At 35.9% G+C, this 10,991-nt stretch overlaps 1 long non-coding RNA gene across 2 annotated transcripts; it reads left to right on the forward strand.

Moving 5' to 3' along the window:
- Positions 1-9,320: 9,320 nt before the first annotated feature.
- On the forward strand, positions 9,321-10,976 carry LOC102605965 (uncharacterized). Of its 2 annotated transcripts, XR_001472533.1 has the most exons (4): positions 9,321-9,650; positions 9,751-10,014; positions 10,122-10,454; positions 10,872-10,976. It is a non-coding gene; the product is annotated as an uncharacterized lncRNA (long non-coding RNA). The 2 variants fall into 2 exon arrangements; XR_001472532.1 differs by having other exon boundaries at positions 9,751-10,454.
- Positions 10,977-10,991: the final 15 nt, after the last annotated feature.

Here is a 10,991-nt window from a genome sequence, read left to right on the forward strand (position 1 = left end):
TCCACACCTTTAGAGCCTAGCACCAAGCTAACTTCAGTAGAATATGACACAACAAATGGGATCACTGGTGATGATGTCTTGAAAGACATTACTTCATATCAGAGGTTAATTGGGAAGCTTTTATATGCAACAATCACTAGACCTGATATTAGTTATGTTGTACAGACATTAAGCCAATTTATGCAATTGCCAAAGAGGTCACATTTAGAGGCGGCAAACAGGGTGGTTAGATACTTGAAAGGCACTGTAGGTCAAGGCATTTGGCTGAAGGCTCAGGCTGCTACAAAATTAGTTTGTTGGTGTGATTCTGATTGGGCTGCATGCCCAAACACAAGGAGATCTGTTACAGGGTATGTAGTGAAATTTGGTGAATCACTGGTATCCTGGAAGTCAAAGAAACAGCACACTGTTTCCAGAAGTTCAGCTGAAGCTGAGTATAGGAGCATGGCCTCAGCTGTAGCAGAAATTACTTGGTTAGCAGGTCTGTTTGCAGAATTGAATGTTCCTATTTGTAAGCCAATCACAGTATTGAGTGATAGCAAGTCTGCTATTCAATTAGCAGCCAATCCTATATTTCATGAGAGGACTAAACACATAGAGATTGATTGCCATTTTATAAGGGACAAAGTGAAGACTGGTGAAGTCAAGACCATGTATGTGCCTACTCAACATCAGGTTGCAGATATACTAACTAAAGGTTTGGGGCAGGATCAACACATGCATTTGTTAGACAAGCTGGGCGTACTTAATATCCTGCACCCTCCAGCCTTTGAGCTAGCTTTTGGGGTGTGAGTTAGGTCCAAGACCTAATTTAACATGGTATCAGAGCAGGGCCCGTCTCACCCGATGTTGGAGCCCCCAAAATCAGAAATTGCCCACGCACCAGATGCTAAGCACTAGGCGTGAGGTGGGGTGTTAAAGAATGACAAAAGTCCCACACCGGTGGTTAATGAGACGGGTGGACTCCTTATAAGACTTGGGCAATCCTCCTCCCTTTGAGCTAGCTTTTGGGGTGTGAGTTAGGCCTAAGACCTAATTTAACATGGTATCAGAGCAGGGCCCGTCTCACCCGATGTTGGAGCCCCCAAAATCAGAAATTGCCCACGCACCAGATGCTAAGCACTAGGCGTGAGGTGGGGTGTGAGTTAGGCCTAAGACCTAATTTAACATGGTATCAGAGCAGGGCCCGTCTCACCCGATGTTGGAGCCCCCAAAATCAGAAATTGCCCACGCACCAGATGCTAAGCACTAGGCGTGAGGTGGGGTGTTAAAGAATGACAAAAGTCCCACACCGGTGGTTAATGAGACGGGTGGACTCCTTATAAGACTTGGGCAATCCTCCTCCCTTTGAGCTAGCTTTTGGGGTGTGAGTTAGGCCTAAGACCTAATTTAACAAATTTTAACTTTTTTTCTTTCAATTGTCTGAAAATAAGTTCGTTCTTTCATATAAAGGCAGAAGGGATAAAGTTGGAACATCTTATTTTATGTACTTTGTAGTTAAAAATACTTTCTTTTTCGATTAGAACAATTTCAAAGTTCTTTCTTCAAATTTGGCCTCATAACATTAATCTTCTTTGTAATTAACAATATTATGTTTAACTCTCTTATTTTGATTTACTTGTAACATTTTTAAAAATTTATTTGTTAGAAGTAGAAAATATTGTGAGGTGACTAGATTACCCTTATAGTCATTCTTTCTAAAACAAAAAGTATTGATTTTGCAAAACTTTTCATTTTATACGTGGTCAATAAATGAGATTTTTCTCAAAATCCGATGACATATTTGAATTTTTTTCTCCAAATTCTACCTCAATCATGGCTATATTATTGGTGTCGCTATGTAGTAATAAGTTCATGCGTACTATATATTTACTAAACAATAGCCTTTAACACATAAAATAAAAGTAGGAAAAAAAAGAAATTAAAATTTCTTGAAATAATAAAGAAGATTTCAGTTGAGAGTTCCAAAGTTTATTTCTTTACCATCAATTATTCTAGTTATCTTCTCTCCTCTTCTAGTTGTGAATGAAAACTTGATAAAGTTATTATAATGGTGAAATTATTTTGCTTAAATAAATTTCTAATGTTGTTAATATTTTGTTTTGGTAGGCTGATCTTCAATCTTATTACTGGTAATCATTTTTATACTAGTACCAAATAGATTTGCTTTGTTTTCTGTTTGATTATAATTTTTTAATTCTAAACAAGATAAACAATAAAAGAAAAAAAAACATCTAAGAATATGGATCAAATTCCAATTTGAGAATTTTTTTTCATCTATGTTTTTCATATTTCTTGTCACGACCCAGACCGTCGTGATCGGCACCCACACTAACACTCCGGTGGGAGAACCACTACTACAACCCAAGCCAAGCAAATAATCTAAAAACTAAGGCATTTAAATCAACACTAAGGAAATAAAAATAGAGTTCCCATAAACTCTAACAAAAGTTTAACAATAACTAACAGTGCGGAAGAATAATCTAGAACCTAAAAGTCAATGTACCAAAACATTCTAACAATGAACCAAGTCTAAACAAGAAAGGGATACAACCCCAACTAATGAACTAATCAATTAGCTAAAACAAATGTCTAAGTTCGGAAATGGTGGACATAGACGAAAGAGAATTTCATGGCAACCCGGAAGAATTGGCTCACCCTTGAATTCGAACGACGATCATTGATCTTCTAAGCGAGGTCTGTCAATAGCCGCTTGAAGATGCCCTGTACTCAACAAAAAATAAGAGCAAGTGCCACTACAACAAAAAGGGTTATTAAAGACCAAAATATTGTGACAAGTTATAAATATGGTCCCTAAAAATATACCTATAAGGATGATATTATTTACTAGTCCCTAATTGACTATATTATTTTCTAAAAACAAAATAACTCGTCTCTAAGTAAAAAAATTAAGCGGGAAATTAGAAGGGAAGAGCGGGAACAAGAAGTGAAATACTAAAAGGCACAAAAATAGTTTCTCTCTCTATAGTAATAACCTAAAACCCCCAAATCCATTGATAAAGGTTCAGATATTTCTGTCTCTCTCTAGCTAGCAATCTGCCAAAATCACTAGTCTCTTTCATTTTTTTTTTCTCTTGCTCTATCAAACACGCACAGAAATCTACGAAATCTTGAAGCTTGAATGCATTATTGACAGCAAAATCTCCTAAATCATTAAGTTTGAAGGCATTATTGGGAGCAAAACGATTCATCTACCACTTGTATCTACATCTAAGGTAATTTTATTCCTCCTAATTCATATCCCCCTTCTTCTTTTTCTGTAAAATCTTTCATTTTTCTTTCTTGATAATTGAATACTATGTGATTGAGCTCTTATAGATACTCATTGTTATTGTGTTAAGACGAAAAATGCTAGTTTTGTAGGCAAGGTTGGGGTTTAGGTTCAAAGATGAGATATTTGAGAGTCTATTTAACGATTTTCTCTGTTAGGATTTCATAATTTTTGCTGCCACGAAATTTTGGTAAGGCTGGCATAGCAATTTTTTTCTATCAGCTGATTAATTAGTTGAATATTTTTTCCATTAGTATCTTTAATTTCAGTTCCCAGTTTATATGCTTTGATTTTGAATGATTCTTTTTATTGTATTACCATTGTATTCAATTTTAAAGTATAATCTGACAGTAAAAAGATTAGACGAGAAAGAAACAAAATTGTTAACTTGTGTCTATGAGTAGCTTGAACGACACATAAGTTCTCTAAACTTATGTCGAGCAAATTAGATACTACACAATTTATGTCGAGAAGAGAGATCTCTCACTTGAAGGACTAACAACTCTTCTTCCTCTGTACACATTACCAAATCCTCCTTGTCCTAGTTTGCTTCTGAAGCGACCGGTGATTCTTTTGATGTCTGTATAATTGTATCTGTTTGGAGCATATGATCCATAGTTCTTTAAGAATTCTTCAACTTTTTGGTGATCCTCAGCATTAGATTCCCAAAACCTGATGTATTGTACCACAACTTTTTTTCTCTGAAGCAAAAGAGTAGTAAAACCAACAGTCCAACAGTAGACAAACTTGCACCTGTGGGAAAAAAATGAAGTCATGCCCCATCAGAGAATACAACAACAACATAATAGCCGGTGTAATCCACAAAGTAGTATCTGGGGAGGGTAGGTGTAAGCAGATCTTACACTACCTATGGATCCTCGGGACAAGAAAAAAAAACAGTTGGGAAAAGGAAATAACAAAAATGAAGAAACCACGGCAAAATACTATAGAAAGTGTGACCAAACATTCTAAACAATAACTACAACTAAAAATATGACAATCGAAGTACAAGAAGCGACAGTAACAGTAACAGAAATCTAGCAACAAGAAACTACAGGATTATTGCAATGACTACTAATAGGAAAGGATAATCAAGAACATCTGCAACACCAATACATGTGGCCACCAATACGACTACTAATAGGAAAGGATAAAAAATGAAGTCATGCCCCATCAGAGAATACAACAACAACATAATAGCCGGTGTAATCCACAAAGTAGTATCTGGGGAGGGTAGGTGTAAGCAGATCTTACACTACCTATGGATCCTCGGGACAAGAAAAAAAAACAGTTGGGAAAAGGAAATAACAAAAATGAAGAAACCACGGCAAAATACTATAGAAAGTGTGACCAAACATTCTAAACAATAACTACAACTAAAAATATGACAATCGAAGTACAAGAAGCGACAGTAACAGTAACAGAAATCTAGCAACAAGAAACTACAGGATTATTGCAATGACTACTAATAGGAAAGGATAATCAAGAACATCTGCAACACCAATACATGTGGCCACCAATACGACTACTAATAGGAAAGGATAAAAAATGAAGTCATGCCCCATCAGAGAATACAACAACAACATAATAGCCGGTGTAATCCACAAAGTAGTATCTGGGGAGGGTAGGTGTAAGCAGATCTTACACTACCTATGGATCCTCGGGACAAGAAAAAAAAACAGTTGGGAAAAGGAAATAACAAAAATGAAGAAACCACGGCAAAATACTATAGAAAGTGTGACCAAACATTCTAAACAATAACTACAACTAAAAATATGACAATCGAAGTACAAGAAGCGACAGTAACAGTAACAGAAATCTAGCAACAAGAAACTACAGGATTATTGCAATGACTACTAATAGGAAAGGATAATCAAGAACATCTGCAACACCAATACATGTGGCCACCAATACGACTACTAATAGGAAAGGATAAAAAATGAAGTCATGCCCCATCAGAGAATACAACAACAACATAATAGCCGGTGTAATCCACAAAGTAGTATCTGGGGAGGGTAGGTGTAAGCAGATCTTACACTACCTATGGATCCTCGGGACAAGAAAAAAAAACAGTTGGGAAAAGGAAATAACAAAAATGAAGAAACCACGGCAAAATACTATAGAAAGTGTGACCAAACATTCTAAACAATAACTACAACTAAAAATATGACAATCGAAGTACAAGAAGCGACAGTAACAGTAACAGAAATCTAGCAACAAGAAACTACAGGATTATTGCAATGACTACTAATAGGAAAGGATAATCAAGAACATCTGCAACACCAATACATGTGGCCACCAATACGACTACTAATAGGAAAGGATAAAAAATGAAGTCATGCCCCATCAGAGAATACAACAACAACATAATAGCCGGTGTAATCCACAAAGTAGTATCTGGGGAGGGTAGGTGTAAGCAGATCTTACACTACCTATGGATCCTCGGGACAAGAAAAAAAAACAGTTGGGAAAAGGAAATAACAAAAATGAAGAAACCACGGCAAAATACTATAGAAAGTGTGACCAAACATTCTAAACAATAACTACAACTAAAAATATGACAATCGAAGTACAAGAAGCGACAGTAACAGTAACAGAAATCTAGCAACAAGAAACTACAGGATTATTGCAATGACTACTAATAGGAAAGGATAATCAAGAACATCTGCAACACCAATACATGTGGCCACCAATACGACTACTAATAGGAAAGGATAAAAAATGAAGTCATGCCCCATCAGAGAATACAACAACAACATAATAGCCGGTGTAATCCACAAAGTAGTATCTGGGGAGGGTAGGTGTAAGCAGATCTTACACTACCTATGGATCCTCGGGACAAGAAAAAAAAACAGTTGGGAAAAGGAAATAACAAAAATGAAGAAACCACGGCAAAATACTATAGAAAGTGTGACCAAACATTCTAAACAATAACTACAACTAAAAATATGACAATCGAAGTACAAGAAGCGACAGTAACAGTAACAGAAATCTAGCAACAAGAAACTACAGGATTATTGCAATGACTACTAATAGGAAAGGATAATCAAGAACATCTGCAACACCAATACATGTGGCCACCAATACGACTACTAATAGGAAAGGATAAAAAATGAAGTCATGCCCCATCAGAGAATACAACAACAACATAATAGCCGGTGTAATCCACAAAGTAGTATCTGGGGAGGGTAGGTGTAAGCAGATCTTACACTACCTATGGATCCTCGGGACAAGAAAAAAAAACAGTTGGGAAAAGGAAATAACAAAAATGAAGAAACCACGGCAAAATACTATAGAAAGTGTGACCAAACATTCTAAACAATAACTACAACTAAAAATATGACAATCGAAGTACAAGAAGCGACAGTAACAGTAACAGAAATCTAGCAACAAGAAACTACAGGATTATTGCAATGACTACTAATAGGAAAGGATAATCAAGAACATCTGCAACACCAATACATGTGGCCACCAATACGACTACTAATAGGAAAGGATAAAAAATGAAGTCATGCCCCATCAGAGAATACAACAACAACATAATAGCCGGTGTAATCCACAAAGTAGTATCTGGGGAGGGTAGGTGTAAGCAGATCTTACACTACCTATGGATCCTCGGGACAAGAAAAAAAAACAGTTGGGAAAAGGAAATAACAAAAATGAAGAAACCACGGCAAAATACTATAGAAAGTGTGACCAAACATTCTAAACAATAACTACAACTAAAAATATGACAATCGAAGTACAAGAAGCGACAGTAACAGTAACAGAAATCTAGCAACAAGAAACTACAGGATTATTGCAATGACTACTAATAGGAAAGGATAATCAAGAACATCTGCAACACCAATACATGTGGCCACCAATACGACTACTAATAGGAAAGGATAAAAAATGAAGTCATGCCCCATCAGAGAATACAACAACAACATAATAGCCGGTGTAATCCACAAAGTAGTATCTGGGGAGGGTAGGTGTAAGCAGATCTTACACTACCTATGGATCCTCGGGACAAGAAAAAAAAACAGTTGGGAAAAGGAAATAACAAAAATGAAGAAACCACGGCAAAATACTATAGAAAGTGTGACCAAACATTCTAAACAATAACTACAACTAAAAATATGACAATCGAAGTACAAGAAGCGACAGTAACAGTAACAGAAATCTAGCAACAAGAAACTACAGGATTATTGCAATGACTACTAATAGGAAAGGATAATCAAGAACATCTGCAACACCAATACATGTGGCCACCAATACGACTACTAATAGGAAAGGATAAAAAATGAAGTCATGCCCCATCAGAGAATACAACAACAACATAATAGCCGGTGTAATCCACAAAGTAGTATCTGGGGAGGGTAGGTGTAAGCAGATCTTACACTACCTATGGATCCTCGGGACAAGAAAAAAAAACAGTTGGGAAAAGGAAATAACAAAAATGAAGAAACCACGGCAAAATACTATAGAAAGTGTGACCAAACATTCTAAACAATAACTACAACTAAAAATATGACAATCGAAGTACAAGAAGCGACAGTAACAGTAACAGAAATCTAGCAACAAGAAACTACAGGATTATTGCAATGACTACTAATAGGAAAGGATAATCAAGAACATCTGCAACACCAATACATGTGGCCACCAATACGACTACTAATAGGAAAGGATAAAAAATGAAGTCATGCCCCATCAGAGAATACAACAACAACATAATAGCCGGTGTAATCCACAAAGTAGTATCTGGGGAGGGTAGGTGTAAGCAGATCTTACACTACCTATGGATCCTCGGGACAAGAAAAAAAAACAGTTGGGAAAAGGAAATAACAAAAATGAAGAAACCACGGCAAAATACTATAGAAAGTGTGACCAAACATTCTAAACAATAACTACAACTAAAAATATGACAATCGAAGTACAAGAAGCGACAGTAACAGTAACAGAAATCTAGCAACAAGAAACTACAGGATTATTGCAATGACTACTAATAGGAAAGGATAATCAAGAACATCTGCAACACCAATACATGTGGCCACCAATACGACTACTAATAGGAAAGGATAAAAAATGAAGTCATGCCCCATCAGAGAATACAACAACAACATAATAGCCGGTGTAATCCACAAAGTAGTATCTGGGGAGGGTAGGTGTAAGCAGATCTTACACTACCTATGGATCCTCGGGACAAGAAAAAAAAACAGTTGGGAAAAGGAAATAACAAAAATGAAGAAACCACGGCAAAATACTATAGAAAGTGTGACCAAACATTCTAAACAATAACTACAACTAAAAATATGACAATCGAAGTACAAGAAGCGACAGTAACAGTAACAGAAATCTAGCAACAAGAAACTACAGGATTATTGCAATGACTACTAATAGGAAAGGATAATCAAGAACATCTGCAACACCAATACATGTGGCCACCAATACGACTACTAATAGGAAAGGATAAAAAATGAAGTCATGCCCCATCAGAGAATACAACAACAACATAATAGCCGGTGTAATCCACAAAGTAGTATCTGGGGAGGGTAGGTGTAAGCAGATCTTACACTACCTATGGATCCTCGGGACAAGAAAAAAAAACAGTTGGGAAAAGGAAATAACAAAAATGAAGAAACCACGGCAAAATACTATAGAAAGTGTGACCAAACATTCTAAACAATAACTACAACTAAAAATATGACAATCGAAGTACAAGAAGCGACAGTAACAGTAACAGAAATCTAGCAACAAGAAACTACAGGATTATTGCAATGACTACTAATAGGAAAGGATAATCAAGAACATCTGCAACACCAATACATGTGGCCACCAATACGACTACTAATAGGAAAGGATAAAAAATGAAGTCATGCCCCATCAGAGAATACAACAACAACATAATAGCCGGTGTAATCCACAAAGTAGTATCTGGGGAGGGTAGGTGTAAGCAGATCTTACACTACCTATGGATCCTCGGGACAAGAAAAAAAAACAGTTGGGAAAAGGAAATAACAAAAATGAAGAAACCACGTGTTTTACATACTAGGACTGTGACTAATCTGAGCTTTGTTAGAGCTAAGGAATTGATGGTTAGCTTAAGCAAAATACAAGTTGTTCCTGTGATTATAGCTGATGTGAACCTATGTTTGATACATTATAGGATAAATTTGATAGTGATGACATGAATAGTCATCGAGATCATGTTTTGGGGTGGATGAAAGAGTTATGGAATAAATGGAGAGGTCAATTGCATGCAAACTATGTGAAGGGTAAGCCTATACAAGAGGCTCTTAAGAATATGCCTAAGGGGGTAGAAAAGAAGCAATAGGCGTGGTTGGTAAAAGAACATTTTACTTCAAAAGATTTTCAGGTTTGACATATTACCTAATTATGTAATTTGTTTCATACTATGATCTCATTTTGATAATTTATTTATAACATTTGAATTTAATGTTGTTACTCAAATATAGGTGAGAAGCAATAGAAATGTAGTAAATAGAGCTAAGCTGAAGATGCTTCATCATATTGGTAGCAAGCCAATTAGAGAGATTATTTATCAAAAGGTGTTATCATCAAATCTTTTTCTATTTTAATGTTGATGAACCATTCTTTGACATGTTTACTTTTATGTAAAGGGAGGAAAAGATGGCAATCCACCAGATTTGGCAACTATCTTTTACGAGACTCGCAAGAAGAATAACACACTTGTTAATTCTGAAACAATCGAGAATCATGTGCGTTTGGTTAATTGAACATTTTCTTAACATTTAGTTATTTGTACATGTTCTTAACATCTAGTTATTATGGGATTTGAAAAAAATCTTCTTTATACACTTTGTAGGCTCAAATTCAAGAATTAGTGGAGTCTGAACCATCACTTTCTAGCATAGAAATTGTTGAGAAATGCTTTGGACCTCAAAGTCGTAGTCATGTATTTGGCTTTGGAGGTGGAGTAAAAGCAAGAGATTTGAAAGGTGGGGCTTCCTCAAAACCCGAATTGTTGGCTGAGCTACGTTCAACTAAAAAAGAAAATCAATCTTTGAAGGATTGCATATCTAACTTTCAAAATGAGATGAAAGAACTGAAGCAATTGAAAGAATTTTTTTTAGCGCAACACCCTAATTTCCAGCCTCCAATTCAAGAGAATGACTATTCGGATACTTGATGATACCATGTGAGTAAAAACTTACCTGAAACATCATTTTATTGTGCTGGTTCTGCGTAGCGAAGCTATTAGTTGTTGGTTGTTCTATCGTAAAATATAATTGTGTGTTTGATATATATTATAAAAGTAGTTGAATGATTATGCGTGCTGTAACAGTTTCATGTAAAATTAAAGTGGTTGACATGCTACATACTATGATTTCGATCTTACATCTTAAGGTTTTTGTTGGGTCGTTCAAAGTGGCTTTGAGTAAGGTGTGAGTACATTGTCCTAGTTGTATCTGTGAGAGTGAAAATGTAATCGTATACAGTACATATAGTGGTTCATGTTTTCGTGTATACCTTTAGACTTCCCCTGTTGTTTAGAACATGTACAATGTAACTCTATATTTTTTTCAGCACACTAACTCCTGATGAAATTTTGCAGAGAAAAAGGGACTTTTGACTATTTAAGGATTTTCAAGTGAGGACAAGAAACTCATTTAGAACATGTAAGATTCTTCTATTCCAGCTCTTCTCTACTCCTGTGATAAAAATTTAATGCTCT

Source organism: Solanum tuberosum, unplaced genomic scaffold (genome assembly GCF_000226075.1).
Source record: "Solanum tuberosum cultivar DM 1-3 516 R44 unplaced genomic scaffold, SolTub_3.0 scf00846, whole genome shotgun sequence".
Lineage (NCBI taxonomy): Eukaryota > Viridiplantae > Streptophyta > Magnoliopsida > Solanales > Solanaceae > Solanum > Solanum tuberosum.